Here is a 23,577-nt window from a genome sequence, read left to right on the forward strand (position 1 = left end):
AACGTATATTTTAACTATTTTAAGTGGTTTAAAAAAATTCTGAGATTTACATTTAAACTTTTAAATGCTTGTTTATGAATTGTTTCTCCAATCATCCTAGATCTATTTGTTGTATATGTCCCTACTATTAAGCTATTTATTCCTTATAAGCGTTTGTTATTTGCGTATATATTTTACCTCGGTATTATCTACCGATTTTCCATAAATGACGTTTGTCGATTTAATACACCGCAGACTGGCGCTGCATTAGGCTGTACTCGTTTAAAATTTACGTTACTAAGCAGAGATATTTCTGGTAATGCATGGGCATCAATATGTTCTAAAAGCTGTGAGAGTATCGCGTAAGTTTTACATTTCCTTCTCGCTTGTTTTTAATGTATTTGTAGTAAAATTGAATGGTGTAGCTTTTAGTACATTTACGTATTAAACTGTTCATCTAAATAAAATGTTTAGTATAAAAGCGCTATAGTGGAATTTATGTTTTTTAGCGATAATGTATTCATTTTGGTGAGTACTGTGTTTAATATTACTGTGGTCAATGTGCTATGTTTAATGTTATATTTACTATGTTTAATATTACATTCGATAATCCTCCAGCTTAGCGTCCGAAATTCCCATCAGCTCCGATTTGTGGCTGAACCTGTGATTGATTGCTTCCTCCAACTCGCTGTTACAAAAACCGAAAAGCCTGTGGTGTAAATAAATTTTACACCGGGGGGGGGGGGGGGTCGGCAGCGAAAATCGTAGAAGCCACTGCAATAAGCCAGGTCTCTGTTTCTGTTGTGATGTACACGTAAAAGGTATAAGTATACATCATAGCCGACCCGACAGAGACCAGAAGAAGAAAAGAATAAATAAACTTTAAAAAAATAATAATAAATAAATAAGTTCATGCCAGTGGAATCCTGTGGAAAGAGAAGAATGAAATATGAAATCTAAGAGATGGGGCAAAACAAGAAAACTTACTGTCTGTATGGACCGGAAGACGTTGAAAGTCAATGGTGACCGAAGGAGAGAGCCGAGTTCCTGTTTACGAATATATATATTCGTAAACAGGAACTCAGTTACTGTAGTACAGTTGCTGTTTATGAATATATGTATATATATTTAAATAATGTTGGAAAAGAAGTATTACTTAATAATACTTCTGGCATTATTTTATTATTTTAAACCTTATTCTAATTTATATGACTATATATATATATATATTCGTAAACAGCAACTGTGCCCATGTGTCCCCCGTTACACGGGTACAACTATTGTGTATTTACCCAAGAAGATTGAAGTTTTTTCTGACAGGTGTTTCTCTGGTTGAACCTTCTCAGTGTGGTGGTCCTGGTGATGAGGAGGAATTGAGGCTGAAGCAAATGGACAATACGGCCAAAATGGAACATGTGAGAGCTAATCGTATTAAGCTGGATCCTGTTACAGTTTTGCGTTCATGGCATTCTGTGTTCATTGATTATGGATATATTTTAGACTCCAAGGACTTAAACGATCATCCTCTGAATAGTGTATTGGGTGCGTTGCAGGATAATATGACTGTTTTCCTGAATAGTGCTGAATCCCAGCGGAGTAGTTACTTTTATAATGGTTTGTTGAATAGATAGATCTTATTAATTTGGAAGAACTTCTGATTTAAGAGAGTATGAACAATCAACATGCAAAATGTGTGAATGGTAACGCGAATCGGTGTTCTGAAGGGAAATCGGAAGAGGAGATTCTACACATGGTATTAGAAATACCATTATAGGGCAAATCTTCATGTCATTACACACTGACTATGGTCGCCATACAATCGCGAATAGCAAGTGACACCCGCAAGCTCCGAATGATAGGCTTTCATAATGGCGAATCGGAAGGAGCAATCACATAGTGTGCATAGTATTAGGGTCAGGCGCCACCTGTGGTTTCCCACATCTGCGCCATATGTTCGCTGTGAAGGAATACAGTACTACTGTAAATGCCAGAAAAGTGTTGTGTGTCGTATATGACATATTGCGTTAGGTTCTGTTGTGTGTCCTGGCATTTGGCCGCAGGGCCCCTAGTGGGACTCCACGTTGTCCGCACACACCACTAGGAGGTAGCCAGTCTGCCCATTATTCTCTGGCTTGTCTCCGCCAGGGTCGCCAGAGCTTCCTGGACGAAGACAAAAAAAAAAAAAAAAAAAAAAAAAAGGTAGAGTCGGGGAAGTACAGAGTGTACGCAAGAAAGGAGGGTATAGCTAGAAATATGGAGGATGTAGGCGAAGGTATCCTCCAGGTTATCAATGGAGCAATAAGCGCCATCAGTTGAAAGGGGAACCCGGGAAGGACGATAAATAAGACAGCAAGAGAGCCGTGTGCAAGTTGCCACTGAAGAATGAGGTGGTCCATACGCCAGTTGATCCTATCCAGGTTAAGATCGGTTTTGCCAGTTAGGTTAGGATCAGATGTTTGGGTTGTTCCTATTTTGTGTTGGCAATAGGGTGCTCAGTCTTGTGAAGAGGGCTTTTGCAAACTTGGTAAACTCATAGTAGTAGTTTTCTTCTGTGATGAATAAGTGTTCATTTCCTTGAGGGTTATCTTGGATACGAGTAAACAGGATGCTGCGGAGGTCCTCATAGTGTTGATAGGTATATACTAGATGGTTCCAGTCTTCTATTTCACCACATGCACAGTAGAGGTTGTCAATGATTCCCATGGATGTTAATTTATGGTTTATTGATCCGTGTCCAGTGATGAGGTAGGTGGTATAAAAACCAGGAGAAAACCAAGTTGGAGATTTAGGAAATACGGCATTCACATACGGTATAAATTTCTTGGTGATTGGGCCCTTGTCGGTAGCAGTCCATCAGTCCTGCCAGGTCTGAAGTAGTAGGATGGCAATTTTTTTCTTTTCCTGCCTGATTTCATTCAGGTTATTGATGGAGTGTCCAAGGATAGTTGCTGGTATACCCCTGGATAGACAGTAGTGGAGGCCCCTTCGAATAACCTCCAGATCAAGCGGAAGGACGCCCGCAAGAACCTGAAGGGCTGGGTTGCTAACTGTGCAGCATGCCCTTGTAATAGTAAGAAGGATGGTGCGCTGGATGGTTCCCAGCTTACGTTTGTTGTTGTAAAGAGTTGCCCTGCGAAACCAGACCCCTGATCCATACGTTATGAAGGGAAGGAAGATTGATTTATACAGAATCTTAAGGGTGCGTCGGTTCAATCCCCAATCGCGACGACTCACCCGTGCGATGAGAGCAGTGTAGTTTCTCACTTTCGCGTGGAGGTGTACAAGATGCGGAGAGAAAGTGAGCTTAGGGTCAAGTACTATTCCCAGTAGTTTTAACGTAGAAACTAGCTTGACGGTTTGGCCTTGAAGTTTGATAGTGGGGTTTCTAGTAAGCTGCAGTGATCCCTTCAGGAGAATGGATTGTGTCTTTTGGGGTGAGAGTCTTAGTTTGTGTAGGGCTGCCCAGTTCTGAAGGATTTGAAGTGCCTGGTTTCCTCTGGCTTCCAGAGAAGCTCTGCTGTCAGCCTCAATCGAGATGGTCACATCATCAGCAAAGGCTTGTATAGCTACAGGACCTAGGTCCAGTCCAAGGAGCTCATCCAGGACAATGTTCCACAAAAAAGGACCAAGGACTGAACCCTGGGGGCAACCTCTGTAGATTGACCTGGTAAGTCTTCGGTACGTTGAGGAGATTGTAATTTTCCTATTTGATAAGTAGTTTTCGATGCATTTGTATAAATTTAATGGTATATTTGCTTGCCTAAGTCTGCGAAGGATACTTGCCCACCAGAGCCTGTCAAATGCTCCTGCGAAATCTATTGCTATTAGTAGGTAGTATTTGGAGGTAGAAGTTGAGACTGCAGAGATGATCATTTGCAGTGCGTCTTCTGTGCAACGCCCCGGTCGAAATCCAAACTGGAAGTTGGACTGGAGCCCAGCTTTGGTGTAATGGTCTTGGAGCCGTACTAGGAGTAGTCGTTCAAACAGTTTACTGACCATGGATAAAAGGGCAATGGGTCGATATGACTCTGGTTGTTGGAGCGGTTTAGACGGATTTTTTATGATTAGTTTTACATTGGCGTTTTTCCATTCTTCTGGGAAAGATCCATGGGACAAGCACTTATTGAAGAGGTCGAGTAGAAACTGGATGTTAATTTGGGCGGTCTTTTTAAGGACTTCGGGTTCAATGAGATCTGGTCCGGGACATTTCCTCTCTTTCATTTTGGTAAGAGCCTGCTGCAGTTCATCGGTGGTACATTGGTCTTCTACAGCATTGTTGAAGTAGATGTTGTTTGCCTGTCATATTTCTTGTTGTTGTACTGTCAGAGGATCAGTATCTGTACCAAAAAGTGTGTCCAGAATATTGGCCATAGACTGCTCCCACGATGTAGTCATAGTGCCGTTTGGTGTGAGAGTGGATTGGATAACTTCGCCCCTCGGGAGCTTGTTGGTGGTGATGCGGTACACCCCCCCCAGCGTTCAGTATTGCCAGTCGTTTTGACGAGTCGTTCCCAAGATGATCTTTTACACTGCCTTATAAGGGAGGTGTAGTCGTTTCTGACTCTTCGATATTCTTCACGGAGGGTGTTGACCTCATTTGGGGGCCAAGAGGTACGAGCTCTCTGAAAGGCTTTTCTTTTGGAGTGTACAATTCGGCGAAGGTGCTCCAGCTCTGGGGACCACCATGGGACGGCATTAGGCATTGGTCTTTTCTTTCTAATTGATTGATTGCAGGCCTGGATGATGATTTCTGTTGTGAGCTTTTGATGTTGGTTGGGGTCCAGTGCTGGAAGATCAGAAGAGTTGTGGTTCTGGATCATGGTCTGCAGTGTGGAGCAAAAGATTTCCCAATTGGCCTTGTTAATGGCATAGCGACTAATATTGTAGTGAGGTGGTGGAGTTGGATCAATGGATCTTGTGAGTTGAAATGTAATAGCTCTGTGATCTGAGGTGGTCCAGGCCTCATTGACCTGCCACCCAGAAATTTTGCTGGAAATGGAAATTTGTAACGCTAAGTTTGAAGGAAAGCCTTTTATTCATCATAAGCATTCAGCCCAGTGATACAAGGAAATTAATTTTAGTACGCGTTTCATTTTGTTTGTTTTCTTATTTGAGATATCGTCAATAATATCAACCACTTTTCTGAGAACATGTGACTCCATTGAAATGCAACATGTATTCTCTGCGGGAGAAACAATGATTTACTTCTCATATAGCCGCCCTGGTGAAAACTTCTTATTGCTGCCCCCCCACGGTCATTTTTCTTATATCCTTTTTTTGGGGAATTCAAAAAAATATATTTTCAAAATAATATATAATTTCATCCGAATTTGTTTCACTTGCACCTAGTGTTTCTTGCTGAATTGGAATGTCAACATCTTGGACAGGTGATAATTCAAGTGTTTCAGTTTCTTCATTAATAGTAGTACAGCTAGAGGAAATCGAAGTCGATGGACCTGGCTGTGGCTGGATGTCCAGAAACCGGATAATCGAATTTGCTGCTTTTTTTTTTTTTTTTTATTATTTGGTCGCTTTTCATTTTTTTCCTTTTTCTGTATTCATAACCAGAGAGTCGTTGCCTTCCGTCAGACATCTGAGAAATATTGGGAAAAAAAAAATTTTTAATTTAAAATTCATTATTTGTTAATATAAAATACCACAAAACACATTCTTCGATACATTGAACTTTTAGTCTCCTTAGTCTTTGCCATCTCTTTGTCGCCTATTGGCCTCTGTCGACCCTTAGTCATTGCCGCCGTGGTGCGGTACACCACTTACACCATCGGGTTGGCGCGGCTCTGCGTATGCGCATTATTATTATCTATATGGTGCTAAGAAGCCTGAGGCTTATGCTGCACCAGCCCCCCCCCCCCAAAAAAAAAAAAAAAAAAATCTAAATTACCCCGAGAGGGAGGGAGAGAGAGAGAGAGAGAGAGAGAGAGAGAGAGAGAGAGAGAGAGAGAGAGAGAGAGAGCGAGCGCGTGTCAGAAGTAGAAGGGAATCACCAAGAAAGAGAAGAATGATGATATCCAGCTCATAACCCTGGGTGTACCAAGCCCATACTCACCAGATGTTGAGCCCCGTTACCAGATGATACTCACCAGATGTTGAGATGTTGGGGTTTGCAAGAAATCACTTTACTTAATATCATTTTTACTCTAAATAAATTTTTTAACATTTTAATACATTAAAATATATATATTTAAGTATAATAATATTTTAGGGCTTAAAGTCTCAAACTGAGTAAAATTCGAACTATGAGATTAGCGCATTGGCATCATTATTGTAACATCTCACATTGTGAAATCCTTCACAACGAGTTGCCCTCGTTATATCCCTATATATATACATTTGTATCTTTGTGAAGGATTTCACAATGTGAAATGTTGCAATAATGATGCCAATGTACGAACTTCAGTTTATCTAAAAAAAATTCAACTAGGTAGTAATGATTCAAATGCGTTAACTAATATCATACATTAAGTATATTAAAATTATTATTATATATAAAACATAACGAGAGGACGCAAATTCAGATTTCAGGGAAAGAGATGTAGACTGGATTTAAAAACTTTTCTCTTAGCCAATGAGTTAATTGCTGAAATAAGTTACACGGGTGGTTGACTGATAGCGTGAGGAAATTCAAGTCAGATGGATAGTTACCTGAGGTAGTAACTATCCTCACATAACTATCTAGTTATATAGGTTATTTATTTTCTTTTTATTTTTTATAAATTTATTTGTTTTATTTATATTTAGTGTTTTATTTTATTATTGTTATTATTTTATTTAATTTTTGGCAGAAAAGACGATAGCTTCCTTGGTTGGCTAATACTAATATATTAAATAGGTCTAAGACCATACTTTCGTATAGGTTAGATCCGTCTAGTGTGATTTCTAAATTACGTATCTGTCTGTTTTCTAAAAATGGAAAGCCAGCTTATGAGATCATTATCAGTGTGTTTTTCCCCAATAATTCATTTCTTTAAAGTTCGATCCAAAACAAGTTTAAATATATATGAGGGGAAGGTGGTATTCTAGTGCTGGGCTTAGTGCGATTCGATTTGCCATCTTGTAACAAGATGGCGATCACTCAACCAGATTTACCCCACTCTTCTTTGCAGTTTGATCCGACTTTAATTTATCTTTATTTTATGAGATTATTTATCTCAGATATCTGATAACCAGGCAAATAAAACTTCTCTCTCTCTCTCTCTCTCTCTCTCTCTCTCTCTCTCTCTCTCTCTCTCTATTTAGAAGTCGAGCTTTTCCGGTAAGGTTTCAACTGTTCTACAAAGCGACCTTGCATGTTAGCAAAGTTAAATTTCTCTCTCTCTCTCTCTCTCTCTCTCTCTCTCTCTCTCTCTCTCTCTCTCTCTCTCTCTCTCTCTCTCTCTCTGTCTGTCTGTACTACCTTTACTCGGCTTCCTTCATCAACACGTTATTGACGTTTTCCAGAGTAGCCAAGGACATTGCAGTGAATCAACCTGTACAAAATTACTACTCGTACATACTAACCTAATATCGACAAGTATAAAGTTATAGAAACCTAGTATCGTTGAACACAGAAAAATATGTAAACATTCAGCTAGATATTTTTCAAGAAAGGCCTCATCACGAAACTCTGATAAAATAAGCATGTAAAATGTTATTTTTGTAACAGAATTTTTTTACTTAAATATTTTTAATATACCATTTGAGAATCAGATGCTTCTTAGTCCGTTTCTGTGAAGGATATTTTTTTTTAGCCATCTACATCTACTTGACATTACATACATATTGTCCTTTTAAAAGCTGGCAACCTAAGTTAATTAGTACTGTTTGTGATTTAACTTTAAAGAATTTAAAATTATATGCCAACGCCCCTAAAAAAATAGATGCTTTAAAGAATCTATTTTTAAGGGCTTTGGCATATATATTAGTAATGCGCCTATTCTCTTTATCATGTCCGTCTGCACGTTTTTGATATAAAATTAACTAACAGAGACAAATGTAAAATTTTATATTTGACTATGTTAGTTAGATATGTTGAGCCACCCAGTGTTCGTTATTATTTGTCCATCCTTCCGTCCGCATGTAATATCTACATCCCCAGTAGATTAGTATTAGCAATGGCCACATGGTGGAAGGAAGCCTATGGCTTATGCTGCACCAGCCAAAAAAAAATAACTAAATAAAAATAAATAACTAAATAATAATAATTAATAAAAAATAAATAAATAATAATTAATAAAAATAAATAAATAATAATAAAAATAACAATAAATAAATAATAATAAAAATAACAATAATAATAAAATAACAAAAAATATATAAAATAAAATTAAGAATAAAATGATAATAAGAAGAAAATAAAAATATAATAATTAATAAATAAGAGAAAAGGAAATGGACAAACTAAGCGTCTCCCCTCCTCCCGTAGGTAATTCAGCTGACCTTTGAATTTCCCCAAACTGTCAGCCTCTACCACTCATGTAGGGTAACCTATTCCAGTAATTTATAACTTGTTGGCTAAAATAAAACGTCCTGCAATCCAGTCTAAACATCTCCCCCCCCCGTAACTTGAAATTATGGCCCCTAGTTCTAGAATCATTTATAACCGTGAAATTGGCCTCATTCATTTTGCTTATGCCTCTCAGAGCCTTAAACACCTCAATCAAGTCTCCTCTAATGTGCCTAGTTTCCAAGCTGTGCAACCCACATATTCGAAGTCTTTCCTCATATGGACGCCCTTTTGCTGATCTCACCAGGCGAGTCACCCATCTCTGGACCCTTTCAAGAAGCACAGTGCCTTTCTTTAGGTGTGGTCTCACACCCGAACACAGTACTCAGAGTGTGGTCTAACAATAGCCTTGTATAATGAGATTATGACGTCCTTATCTCTACTAGAAATTGTTCGATAAATCATCGATAAGACACCATGGGCCTTCCTTGTAACCTGTCTACAATACTCAGAACTTAAAGTCTGACCGTATCGTAACACACAAGTCCCTTTCCTCCACTACAGGCTTTAGTTCAACTCTGTTCAATCCAATGTATAAGTTATTTTGGGGTTACTTTTCCCCAGGTGCAATACCTTCACTTTGATGGATTAAAGCATAGCTGCCATTTTTCTGACCATCCCTGAAGTCTGTCTAGGTCATTCTGAAGAAGCTCTGCTTGGGGGCTATCATTAACTACTTTACTAATCTTTACATCATCTGCAACTTTAGACATCACGCCCTCTATCCCTTTATCGATGCCATTTATGAAAATCAAAAACAACAGTGGTCCAAATACTGACCTTGGGAGAACCCCACTTCTTACATCAACCCAATCTGAGGAATAACCATTTATAATATGGTTATTCCTCAGATTGCCTCCTGCCCTGAAGCAATCCATCTAAGGATTTTCCTGTGATTCCAACCTGTTCCAACTTATAAAGTAACCGCTCATGTGGGACTGAGTCAAATGCTTTGCTGAAATCCAAATAAACAATGTCGAAATTATTCTCAAAGTCCAGCTCTTGAGTGACTCTGTCAAAATAGGTAACCAGATTAGTTAAACATGATTTTCCTTTTACAAAACCATGCTGAGTATCCTTCAGAATTCCATTTCTATCTAAATGAATTCCAACTTTGATTATTGTCTCCATGATTTTCCCTACTACTGAAATTAGACTAACCGGCTGGTAATTTTACCACTTCACTCTTAGAACCGCCCTTATGTATTGGAGACACATTTTCCAATCCAACGAAATCACTCCCGAGTTCAGTGATGCTCGCATAATTAGCCTCAATGGTTCAATGCACTCACTTGCTGCCTCCCAGATTATAGGGTATATGCCATAAACCCTAGGAGCCTTACTGACCTGTAGGCTTGAAAGTTTTTTCATTAAATATGAGTCTATGAAAGAAATTTCTTTTTATGAAAGTCTATATTTGTCGAGTCGTCACAGATTTCATTAAAATCGAACCAGTAGAAATCCAGCAATTATTTTTAAAAAAATTGGTTTTTTTTGTATACCTATCATATAGGTTATCCATACACTATCTTACCATTAATATCCAGACACCCACATATTTACAAATAACCTTTATTTACAGGAAAACTAATAATGTGTCTTGAAACCTTTTAGCATTTGTAACAGCTTCTAGTCTCAGTGAACACCGTCCACCAGATTTTTGCAAATGTCCTCGGCTATTTTCTGGCAATCGGTTCAGCTCTGTTTTTTGGGAATTCCATCCTCAAACGCGTCCGACGACCTAATTCAACCCAGAGGTTCACTATAAGATTGAGATCAGGGCTCTGGAGCTGGCAAGTCAACTTTTCAACGCTTGTGTCCTCAAACCAGTCCGACAACACTAGCAGTACGAAATAGAGCGTTGTCCTACTGAAACAGGGTCTGGCTTTCCCCGGCGTGCTGCCACAATGTAGGTAACTCATTAGGATTAGGTCTAGATAGGCCTGAGGATGCACGGTTGTGTCGAAAACAAACAATGGTCCAAGACAAAACCATGAAAAACAGCCCACATCACTTTTCCTCTGCGAAACTTCATTGTCAGGACGATAGTCTGTTAAGTAGCTTTAGCGTAATTTACATAATGTGCGGCTCTGTAAGGTGGTAGTTCAATTTCTATTGGATACTCGGAATTTGCATGCCAGGATACCTATTATATCAAATATTGGCATTCGGCGGCACTGTTCACAATAAAATATTGATGAAAAATATTTTGTCGGCAGTGTAGATTGAAATAAATCTTGAACTGGCTTAAGTGGAATATTGAACCATCCTTCATACAGGAACGTTTCAAGCTGCTTTAATTGATGAAGCTGAAGAAAATCTACTTCTCTGTCTCCGCTCCAAATATTCCCACAGTTTCTCAATAACGTTTAAGTTTAATGATTGTATAGGCCATGGGAGATGCTTAGCCTCAGTTTCATCCTCCTCGAACCAAAAGTGGACACATCTGGCTGTTTGTATGTGTATTGGAGCCCAAACGATTGTTGGTCCTCTGTTTGATAGTTGGCACAAGACAGTCACGATGATGCTCTTCCTTTGGCATTCACCAAACAAACTTTCCCTGATTTTGGAAAAAGTGTGAATGATGATTCATCTGAAAATACGAGTATGATATTATTATTATTATTATTATTATTTATTCATTTTATTACATATGCTTCACCCCTGAACAGCCTTCAGCTAGGAGGGTGCCTATATACATTTATACATTATAAGTTAGAGAGCAAACATAGAAATCGTACATCTAAAGTGAGTAAATAAAGCAGATATAAATATATACAATGACACAAGCAAAAGATAGAGACATATAAAAACATACGCGTCCTAATATATGCATTTACAGCAAATACATATACATACAAAATACATAATGATTTAAAACAAATTAATTCATCAGTAAAGTAGAGTTCATGGGAGATTCCATCCTGAAGGAGATAATTAGGAAACTTCTACAGTTGTATGTGATGGTACATGTCCTGTATCTTCTCAGATCTGTACGCTTTCTCATCACAGAACTTGTGGGGATCAATCTTCAGGGTGTTGTACGTTTCGAGGATGTTTGACGGAAAACATCGTCTAAGCATAGTTAAATTCTGTAATGAGCTTCTTAGGGGATTCCAAGCACTATTGCAAAGGGCGCGGGAAAGCCTAGGGCCTGCAACAAGATTATGGACATTTGGAGAATCAAAGCGATCGGTGAGGAGTTGGCAGAGATTACGCAGATTTCCTGTGATGAGCAACTGATTCCAAGGGGTGCAACCAAGGTTAGCATACATGACTGATCTCGAGATGGTGAAAGGGTGGCCATTAACACGGTTCAACCACCTTAAAATCCAGTTTGTTTTCAATCATTAAGTATCCAGGTTTTTATGGTCCTTATACCATTGAATCCTCTTTTTAGCATTATCATTAGTAACGAGTGGCTGGGAAATAGCGACTCTGCCAAAAATTAAGGGTTTATGAACTTCTCGCCAAACCTGTTTTGCTAGAAACTGGATTGCTGTCTGAGACTCGCATTAAGTTTTCCACATATTTTTGAGGCAGTGGTAGGTTTGTTTTCGGGCTACAATCCCTTTCAGTGTCCGGCGGTCTTTTTCAAACGAAAAAGTATGGAAAAACGAAATCTTATCAGATTTCGTTGAATGCAGACATCACTTTTGCTACAGTTGCTCTGGATACATTAAACAAATTAGTTTTATTGACCAATGCCCCTGCTAAACGTGCACCAACAGTTTCACCTCTTCGGAATTCAGACAGGTCGGTCATTTTCTTCATGTACTTTTTTATTATCACCTTTAAATCAAGCCTTTATCGTTTTTCCTTCACACTACTATCGCAAGAAACAAACAAAGGAAAAAAAAAAGTCAATGCACGTTCATAAGTACGTCATACAGCCACCCACTGTTTATTATGTCTGGGAATTACGTGTTATTCTATGATCATAAAAATAAAATGAAAACAGACAGTCAGGTAGACAGACATTTGATTTGTAATGACATCACCTACCAAATGTGGGAAAACCTTTTTCCGGGTTTGGAACGCGATGTCATAATGACATTGCTTATACAGTATTGTGAAGTAAGCGTTGTTAATTATCCTTTACATGGAAATCAGCCATGGAAGAGAACGACTCCAAAGCCATATTTATTTTGAGGATTGATACAGTTGTTGAAGTTAAGCATATTAGTTATAACCTGAAAAAAAAAAAAAGTCCAGAAAAATATTCAATAGCATAAAAATATTACAATTACTACAGAAATTATTGTATTAATAGATTATCTTTTAAAGTTAGATAACTCATCAACCGGTGCAATACCACCACTTTGCTTATTGGAGTCTTGAACCCATGTTTAGTCTCCAGAGCAAAGCTCCGGCAACTCCCCCTCATTTCTTCCATCATGCAGTATGATTAATGTCTTTTGAAGTTATGATGAACATCCTGGCGAGATGCAATCTTCCTTACATTTCGAGGGCTCAGCTCTAAAACGGTGTTCGCAGGCCGGCTGCTAGATAATCCACCGAATGGAACCTATTGGTAACTGGCTAGGAGGCTTCTGGATCATCTTGCTGCCTCTACTCTGCAAGATAGTAACTGGAGGGAGTGCGAGTAGTGTGTATGTGGGGGAGGGATTTTGTCTAGGTCACGTTATGTCAAGGAGCTGGGTACATTTTTGTCATGTGTACGCTATTTCCAAGAATTTCATTACTTCATACAGCATGCCCCCCCACCTTTTCTTACCATTGAATACATCATAAATTGTCAAACTAATAGAACAAAGTTATTTACTAAAAGATCTACACCTCTCAAACATTTTCTCGTTCTTTTCGCAAATATACGTGGTCGCAGTTCCAATCTCAGTGATGTCCATTTCTGCTTACAGTCTGCCAAACCCCATGAACTTCTTTCTGAAAGAATCCCAGTTATCAGTTGATTCAACCACTGCCCATATCAGTTGTCCAAATTTCAGTCTGTGATTCCTTTCGTTTCAAAGTTTTGTACTTGTGCATTTGTCCGCTCTAATGTTCCCTGTGAGAGACTTAGCAATTTGGAATCTCCTCTTTCGATCTTCTTTGGCTTAAAATCTCTCTACCACATTTTGTCGAATTCCTCTGTTGCCTCTATCGTTTCCCCAACTCCACTAATCACTAATCCACCTTAAAACCTCGTCCTTCATCTAAACCTTGGTTTTCCAATAAGTGTTCTAAGGCTGTCCAAAATAAGAATGTTGCATATCGTAAATGGTTTGTATCCAAATCTCTAGCTTCATTTTGTGCCTACACCACAATAATAATTGCAGTTCGCAATAATTGTAAAGTAGTTATTAATCAATCCAAACTAGATTTCGAAGAGGCTAAGAGTAGAAAACTTCTTTTCCAAACAGTAGTTGAGCATTCTAGTCTCTTACTAAAGTTATTGGCTGCAACTTTTGCCCATCTTTGTTCCCACCTCTGTCAAAACCAGATGGTTCTCTCGCTACTTTAGCCAAAGATAAATCTGACCTGCTAGTATCCTACTTTTCTTCTAACATGTATTGATGATCTTTGTAAACCACCTTCTATCATTCCCAGTACACTCCATTCTTTGCCTCCTGTGGGCCCTGTGGGTAGCACGATAAGGTAGGATTGCTGTCCTCCCCACATCGGATGGAAAAGACCCCTGGTGACGCGAGGAATTTTTATGGGCCTTTTTCAAACCGTGGCTGAGTTAGTTGGTCTCAGGCGAGAGTAGCATGGTTTTTTCGTCCATCAAACAAAAATCGACCACAGAACACATGCAATTTACAGACAGTATATACCAGTGGTTTTCAACCTTTTTTTAATAACGGCGCCCCTACTCAGTTTTCTGCCTGTTTTAGTCCGATTCTCTCTCTGCACATATATATATATATATATATATATATATATATATATATATATATATATATATATATATATATATATGATAGTTATTACAATAATATAAATATAAAAATTACATTTCATAATACAAATTATGTATATACAGTATATAATTTTATTCTTTATATAGAGATACTCAGTAAACATCAATTATAGATCACCACAAAATTAAAAAGATACTGTACACCTTTTTATAATGAAATAAACATAAATTTTTAAAAAATAAGTTTAAGTAACTTATACCCAAATACAGGGTCCCCCCCCCTGGAATGTTGTTGCGGCACCCCGGTTGAAAACCACTGGTATATACGGAGCAATATGGACTTAGTCGCCGATGTAAAAAAACTCTACTACAGCAACAGCCTCCTGTGGTCTTCCGTCAAAAGGATTTTGGAAAAATATTGTTGCTAAGCCAGCCCCGGTTCCTAATGGCATTTCTCCACTTGTTCTCAAAGCCTGTGCTGCCGAGCTTACCCCTGTTCCGTGTCGCCTTTTCTCACTTTCCTATTCCAAAAAGGTGTTTTTCTTTCTGCTTGAAAATTTCCTCATATCCAGTTCCTAAAAAGGATGACAAATCTCTCCCATCTAATTATCATCCCATTGCACTTCCTTCCACTCTCTTTCTAAAGTAATGGAGAAATCGATTAACCGCCAACTCTTAACCTATCTAAAACCTTCCATCTGATTCAACGATCTCCATTATTGATTCCATTAGTGTCGATCCACTGATGATATTCTGGCTTTTGCTGCTCATCTATGGAAAAATTCATTGAAAAAAGTTTGGTGAAACTGAAGCAGTTGTTCTTGCCATTTCAAAGGCTTTTAATCGTGTTTGGCATAAAGATATTCTAAATAAGCTTTCATCTTATGGTTTGCCAACTGTTTTTTGTTATTGGGTATCTAGTTTTCTCTCTGATCGCTTAATGCTTGTAATGAAAGATGGATCTCTGTCTTCTAACTTCTGCCCTGCTGGTGTTCCCCAAGGTTCGGTTTTTTTTTTCTCTCGCTCCTTTCCTCTTGTATATTAATGACCTTCTTCCATTGACCATAAATCCTACCCATAGTTTTGCTGATAGCACATTGCATTCCACCTTCCAGTTTGAGAAACTTTGCGCTGCACAAACAGTTTCAACTTCTCTAATATCCACTATCTATTCCTTAAATGCTTATCTCCAGGTAATTCTCCAGTGGGCAAAGATAACTTATTTGATTTCAATCCTTCTGAAGCTCAGTCCTGTCTTATCTCGTAAAAATTATTCTTCTGCCCCTATGCTTATCTTAGATGAAAATAATTTTCAGGCACGACTCTTGTGTTCTGTGTGCCCTGACTTCCGATCTCTCTCTTGGCATAAGCACATTACAAATATTGCTTCCTCTGCATCTAAAAAACTGGATTTTCAATTTCGCTATCAACGCTACTTTTCTTTGAAACAGCTGTTCACCCTGTACAAATCGCAAATCCGCTCTACAATGGAATATTGTTCCCCCATCTGGGGCGGGAACAGGATTATAGATTCCATTAAAAAGAGGGCAGTTAGGTTAATTAATGATTCGTCTCTAACAGAGTCTCTCCCTTCTGTCTCCTAAACGTTCTGTTTTTGCTGCATGCATTTTCTATAGATACTCCTGTGGGCACTGTTCTTCTGAATTGGCTTTTATAATTCCCGTTCTCTCTCTCTCTCTTCCAAACCAGGCTTGAACACGTGCCACAACCAGTCAACATCCTCTTATTGTCCAACTTCTAATTAACAGAACCAACTTTTCTTCTTTCTCATTTGTTCATTCAACTTTCGTTTTCTGGAACAACCTCCCTTTATACTTATTTCCTGGAAATTCAAGTCTGATGTCAACAAGTATCTTCTTTCATCTTCTCAACCTTCAACCCATGCACGGTGCTAAGCACTATAGGTTCTAATAATTATTGTGCTTGGAGTTCTCATAAAAAAAAAAAAAAAACCGCTTCCAAATTTTCTTTTTCATTTGTTTATTTAGCTTAATTTAAGTGCTGTTATTCGAAGGCAGATTCTGTGGCATCGACGCAACGATGTTGATATAATTGGATCAATGCAAATTTTTCTGAAATATTTTCACAAAAGGACGTTACCAACTATTAGGGTTGTTTAAAAAAAAAAAAAGTAGCAGAAATATGGCTGTTATTAAAAAAAGAAAAAAAAAAAAGGTATTTTACGGGTTACATGCATTACTTCCAAATTATCTCCGGCCTCTTGTAGAACTCTACCCCAAAGTGTAGCAGGCGTTTGTATGGTTTTGGTGAAAAATGGCTAGAGAGCATTTATTGCTTGGAGAGTTTCAGAAAGAGTTAACTCCAGTAGTTCTAATTTAGTGCCATTATATGAACTATTTCAACTCGACTTAGATGATCGCCCTAGGCGTCGAGGTAATTAGTGCCTTGTTGCATGTAGGAGAATTAAGCAGTCGCCCTGAGGGCCAAATTCAAGAAAAAAAAATCAATCAATCAAAAAGAAAAGGTACAAAAAAAAATTGATTATCGAATATAGATTACATGCAGTTAACAAACTTAACTGACGCCTTCCAACGCCCAGTTTTACAGGAAGCAGAGGGTAAAGGCATGCAAACTAGGCGAGCATTTCGAACGCTGCATAGGATACAGAGTCCTACTGTCGGGAATGGACAAATGAACAGTATCAATGGAACCTTTTCAAAATGTGGTACAGCGGCAAAAACGAATCCAGTATTAATGGTACCTTTTCGTGTAGTGGAGAAGAATGACATTTTCTTGTTTGTCTCCCAGCCCTTGACACTGTCTTGTATCTAAACAAATGGTAACTACGCAGAGTACAAATTTTAACGATTACTGATGTGGCCAAAGGGACCGTTGGATTTATACGTAGAGGCACATGGCTGCAATTTAATTCTCGTACGGAGGTAAGGGTTTTACGATTTTTGTGCTACAGTTGTTATTGCATTATTCATAGTATTTGAAATATTAACAAATATAAGAAGTATTAATTTCAAGCTTTCGGGTACTGTTGTCGTACCCTGTATATTCCAGTCAGAAAAAGGAAGTATGAGGGGAGATAGTTAATTGCATGGTATAAAAAGGTATAAATTCATCATCAGCTAAAATATGGGTACAGTGAAGGGGCAAAAAAAAAACAAACTTGCAGTGGTTCCCTATCTTTTATCACTCCAGTGACACTTGAAGTTAAAAGTCGCATATTCACGGCACACCTAAATGGTAATTGCCACTGAACTGGATTGTGTTTTTCCTTTGGGAACCACTGCCGTAAAACATTGCAATCGAAGGAAAAAAAAAAAAAAAAGCAGCTCAATTCTTGTCTTTCTTTCTGCCATCTCAGGGTTCATAATGAATATCAATAAAAAATTAGAAGAGACACAAACTCCGCTAATGAGGGGATTTTAGGAGTGGGGGAACTCCTCCAAATATGCCAGTTGAGACCGTTTTTCTTATCCCAAACTGTTATATTTAGAGAAAGGAAAATAGAAAGATTCATCTAATACAAATTTTGATGAGTGTTATGCGCTGCATATAAAGACAAAAGGATATATCTGGATAAAAAATACTAACAACAATGATCCCTGTCTCAGGGAAAGCTGCAGAGCACAACATCAAGCAGCGAGGGAAGGTAGTGTTTCATTAAACTCCTCATTCCAGCGATTGCGTAAAATTGAGTAACTGTGGCCCCTGCGATTGACAACCAGTGAATAAACCTGCAGACTCCAAAACTCCCCTTGCCATGAAAAGGATGAAACCAGAATTAATATCGGCGCCTCTGTAGCCAGGTGGGAAGGAGCAGCAGTGCGTAGCACACGCTTCTTGATTTGGACCGGGTTCGAGCCTGTGACCACCAAATGCGGAGGATGCGAAAAGGTCAGGGAATGACCACCATATCCCCGGAGCAATATGGCCTTAGTTGCTAATGCTCCTAAAAATCAAATAACAAACAAACAGAATTAATATCTTAAAAATAAATACCAAAAACAAAATACAGTAAACTATTTAAAATTTGCCTCTCTCGGGGATTGAGAAGTGCGGATTTTTCTATTTTCCTGAAAATTGACTACTAATTAAGCAGTTTTAGAGGAGCACATTTCAATAAGTATCCATGACAAACAGCTGAACTTTATTTACATCTCTAAACATTCATGATGACTATCTTGTCTTTTCATCTGTTTTTGTAGGTAGCAGGATTTAAATGCATAGATAATGCAATAATCTTATTTCTCACAGCGAGGATGTCCCGTTTTTGCATTATTTTAAACAGATAGCTTTAGCTAAATTACAACTTTGAAAAATTGATTTCCTATACCGCATGGAAGCTCACTAAAATGAGATTGTTGATAGGACTGCTGGATTGCTTTCTTAATATTTCCGGATTATAAAATGTTGATATTTTTTTAAAGTTTTTTTTAAAAAAATTCCTGATTGTTAAGTGACGAATTTTGCAGTTTACTGTTGTAATATTCGTAGCAGTCGGTGTAAAGAATGAAATGTTACTCCTACTTTATTTTTATATAGGGTGATCAAGAGCTGGCCTATAACCTGGGCAAAAAGAGTTCTAAAGCCTAAATTCAGGTTCATTCACGTGCATGGATTCTTACATAATCCATGCACGTGATTGAACGCTCCTGAAAAGTAACGCACTGCGTACATTATTATTATCCGCATGGTGTAAGGAAGCCTGAGGCTTGTGCACCAGCCGAGAGAGAGAGAGCGAGAGCGAGAGTCAATCAGCTCAGGACCCTTGGTGTGCCAAGCCCATACTCACCAGATGTGAGCCCTGGGGTTAACTAACTTGTTAGTAATTGGTTATTGAATATGTCAAGCACACCATGGAAGTGTATTTCATTTAATGGTGATTAAAAAAAAATTGCATTACATTTCAGCAAAAAATGCCTTCGATACTTCGAAAATTTGTAATACCCGATCGATCGATCGATTGGTGTAAACATAACAAATGAGTTTTTGAATAATACGTTACACATTCTAATAAACAAAATTCTCAAAATTATAAAATATTACGAACTAGTAATGAAAAGATCATCGCATCCTTGAGCGAGATCCATGAAGATTGCAAGGCAAATTGCCCAACCACACTACACAGATTCTGTTTACTGTCCACGTGGAATATCTCCTTTTGAACCACAGGAGGGTGCTGTTGAGGATGGCGCAGCGGGTGGTCCATTTTGCACCACTTATAAAGAGAAAAGAATGAAAGGAAGCGTATGCCCAGCTGGGCATACGCTTCCTTGCCTGTTTTCTTAAAATCAGATCTTGGTCAACTTACATGCATAATTGGTTTTTCCTGCGCTAGAAATGCGAATGCCTTTATAAAGTCGCATTTGGTAGATCCTGTTTGAGATTGAAAATGATATGATTTTACCAATGCAGATGAAAAAAAAATGCTGGGTAAACCATGTTTAAAATTTTGGAAAACGGACATTTATGCGTCCCTAAAAAAAAAAAACTTTCGGGGTAACTGGTTACCCTATGTTTACGCCATATAAGGTTCGTATGAAACAAAATTACTAGCTAAATTTTGTAGTGAGTCAAAAAACAAACAAATAAACAAAAAAATTGGCAAAAAATATGCAGCGTGTATAGTACACGGTTATCCAATTAAAATTCAAATAAGTCTTCAATACAGACTTTTATTAAAAATGAATTTTTTAAATTTACTATATGTGCTGGGGGTGTCAAACATGCTTGTGAAGATATGCATTGGCTCTTTTTAATGCGATGCAGCTCAATGACTCTGATGAGTATAATAAGAAACTGTACAGGGAAATAGAGTGGGCCAGTAAATCAGAGAGTCTTATAATGGGAGATTTTAATTTCCCAGATATTGACTGGAATTTGTGGGCTGGTCACTCACACACTAGCAAGGCTTTTGTGGATTTATTGGATGATTGTTTTCTACATCAGCATGTTCGGGAGGCAACTAGAGGGAGGAATACTCTTGATTTGATTATCAGCAGTGATTCTTCATGCATTAAGAATCTGCAGATAAATGAACCACTAGGTGGCAGTGATCACAGTGTGCTGAAGTGGGATTTACTCAAAGAGGTAACTACCATTAGGGGTAAAGGGAAGGGTTATTGCTTTCGTAAAGGCGACTACGATGGACTGAGACAGTATTTAAATTCTATACAGTGGGACCAACTGATGATGTTACCAACAGTAAATGCAAAATGGGAAGCATTGAAAGAACTTATCTAGGAAGCTACTAGACTTTACATACCAACTAAGAAATATTGTTCACGGTTTAGGCCTAAATGGATGTCAGATGAACTGATGAGGCATATGGCAGAGAAGAAACATGCATGGGATACATATAAATTAACACATGACACAGAAGCCTATGATAGATACAAGTTGATCTGTAACCAAGTTACAAAGGAGGTTAGGCAGGCGAAGGCAGATTACGAGAAATCTTTGGCAAGGGATGCAAAGAAAAACAGCAAAGAGTTCTTTACTTGTGTAAACTCTAGAAGGAAGGGGATGAATCAGATTGGTCCACTTGATATCGATGGGTCAACTGTTGATGATCCTGCTCAGGTAGCTAACAAACTAAATGAATATTTTGCATCGACATTCACACATGAGGAGTTATTTATCGAGGGGAATGCCAGAGGTGTATTCAACTCTAGCAGTAAGCTAGAGAATCTTGTAATAACTGAGAGTAAAGTGGAGGAGAAATTGTTGAAGATAAACACAAGAAAGGCACCTGGGGTGGATGGGATCTATCCAGTTATATTAAAGGAGGCAGCAAAGGAAGTAAGCAAACCCTTAGCCATAATTATGAGAGCTTCCTTGGACTCAGGGGAGGTACCCATAGACTGGAGATGTGCAAATGTGACCCCAATTCACAAAGGAGGATCAAAAGCTGACACAAGCAATTATAGACCTGTGAGTTTAACTTCTGTTCCAGGAAAATTAATGGAGGCACTAGTTAAAGAAGCACTGCAGGATCATTTAGACAAGACTTCAGTTATAGCTCGGACACAGCATGGTTTTGTTAAGGGGAAGTCTTGCCTGACCAATTTGATTGGATACTATGATGCAGTCACAAAGGAACTGGATGCAGGGAATAACTTTGATATTATATACTTGGATCTTAGAAAGGCTTTTGATACTGTTGCACATGGAAGACTGCTGCACAAATTGGAGCAGTGTAACATTGGAGGCAAATTGCTGCTGTGGGTAAAGGGGTGGCTGAGGGGGAGAAGACAGAGAGTGGTAATCAATGGACACTGCTCGTCGTGGACTAATGTTATTAGTGGAGTCCCTCAGGGCTCAGTGTTGGGTCCATTATTGTTTTCTGTATTCATAAATGATATTGATGATGGTATATCAAGCTTAATGTCGAAGTTTGCAGACGATACAAAGGTAGGCAGGGTTGTCAAGGACACTACTGACACTATGCTGCTGCAACAGGATCTGGAAAGGTTGAGCAGATGGGCTGAGAGGTGGCAAATGAAGTTTAACATTGACAAATGTAAAGTACTACACATGGGAAACAGCAATCCCAGAGCAACGTATCAACTCTGTGGTATTACACTGACAGTGGTAGAGAATGAAAGGGACCTGGGGGTGGTTGTGCAGGCAGATATGAAGTTCTCTGAGCAGTGCAGACGGGCTGCAAGAGTAGCTCATGGTGTATTGTCAATGATATATAGGAATTTTTCTAGCAGGGATAAGGAGGTGATTATTCCCTTGTATAAGGCAATGGTCAGGCCACACCTAGAGTACTGTATACAGGCCTGGAGGCCTCATTTCAAGAAGGATGTAGAGCTGCTGGAACGAGTACAGAGAAGGGCAACAAGATTAGTGAATGGAACAAAGGGGTGCTCTTACGAAGAAAGGCTTAAGATTTGTAAATTACAGTGTCTGGAGACTAGGCACCAGCGAGGTGATCTGATAGAGGTGTATAAAGCATTGAATGGTTTGAGCATGCTCAATGCTGATGGGATTCTTCCTCTCGCTAAGAATAATCATCTGAGAGGGCATAAATTCCAATTGAGGAAAGACAGATGTAGGATAGACGTGCGGAAATTTGCCTTTAGCCAGCGAGTGGGTGGTTGGTGGAACAGACTTCCATCCCTTGTCGTGGAAGTTGATAGCCTAAATAAGTTTAAGGCTCAGCTGGACAGGTATTTTGAACGAACAGAGGGGTGAAGTGGGAGTGGTTTTTTTTTTTTTTTTTTTGGCTGATGCTGCATAAGCTTGCTTTCTTGCATCAAATGCCTCTACTAATGCTAATGCTAATGATATTCATCAGTGACGCATATGCGATTCTTATAGATTTTCTTTGGTTCATCTGGAGTATGCGTTTTATTTGCACAAGCCTTATTCTTGAATTTTCTATATAGATAAAAATCAACAGAAGTCAATATAGCTTGGTATTATTCTAAAATAAACACGTTCTTCGTGAAACATCCACATTATGCACCATACTAATCAGTGCTGTACTGCTGTAGAATATTATTTCTGCTTCTGCCACCTATCAAAAATTGTGTGTGTGTATCCGATGACATGGTCTCGTTGCTATAATTAGCTTAGTACACCGTTGACCAATACAGTTGCATGACATAAATTTTCACATAGTGCAGAAGCCATAATAAAAAAAAAAAAGTGTGGTTTAATGCAAACAGAATCTCGACTGTGGCTCAAAGGGAATCTCGACTGTGCAGACACGTTACACGATTTTCCAGTTTGATGGAGGATGCCTGAGAATGCTTGCTATCTGAGGGTTGTTCGAAGTGAAGTTGGGAAGAGGTAGTGTCATAATCTGGCATGTTTCTCGTGATAGGAACACCAGGCTCGCTGGTCCCAGTGCATATAACTACGAATGCTTTTTCCTAAAATGACATACTGGACAATTTTGTATTGCGGTAATTTAATGGAAGATGTCTATACACCTAACATAAAAATGCTCCATATCACAAAATGAGAGTTGTGAACATCTGAACATTCCAGCGGCCAGCAAAAAAAGCATCATCATTGAGAGTAAATGGGCCTGTAGTGCTGGGATGCATTGCTTAAATATAAATACGTATATCCAATAAAAATTTTAATACTAATTACAAATGGTTTGCAGCTTTCGAGGCCAAACGGGCCTCTTCGTCAGCAAATACTAACAGAATGAAGATGTTAGAGACAAAATTTTAAAGGATACAGTTGTGCAGGCATG

General features: G+C 38.6%; 1 protein-coding gene across 1 annotated transcript in view; it reads left to right on the forward strand.

Annotated features, from left to right (window-relative positions):
* Positions 1 to 259: 259 nt before the first annotated feature.
* The window catches only part of LOC150091666 (terminal uridylyltransferase 4-like), a 604,054-nt gene continuing 580,736 nt past the window's right edge, over positions 260 to 23,577 (forward strand). Inside the window, exon 1 of the mRNA XM_090376273.1 lies at positions 260 to 341. The gene's annotated coding sequence lies outside the window, so the exon portion shown is untranslated. The remainder of the gene's footprint in view (positions 342 to 23,577) is intronic.

Source organism: Mastigoproctus giganteus, chromosome 1 (genome assembly GCF_048544385.1).
Source record: "Mastigoproctus giganteus isolate SK-2022 chromosome 1, ASM4854438v1, whole genome shotgun sequence".
Taxonomy (NCBI): domain Eukaryota; kingdom Metazoa; phylum Arthropoda; class Arachnida; order Uropygi; family Thelyphonidae; genus Mastigoproctus; species Mastigoproctus giganteus.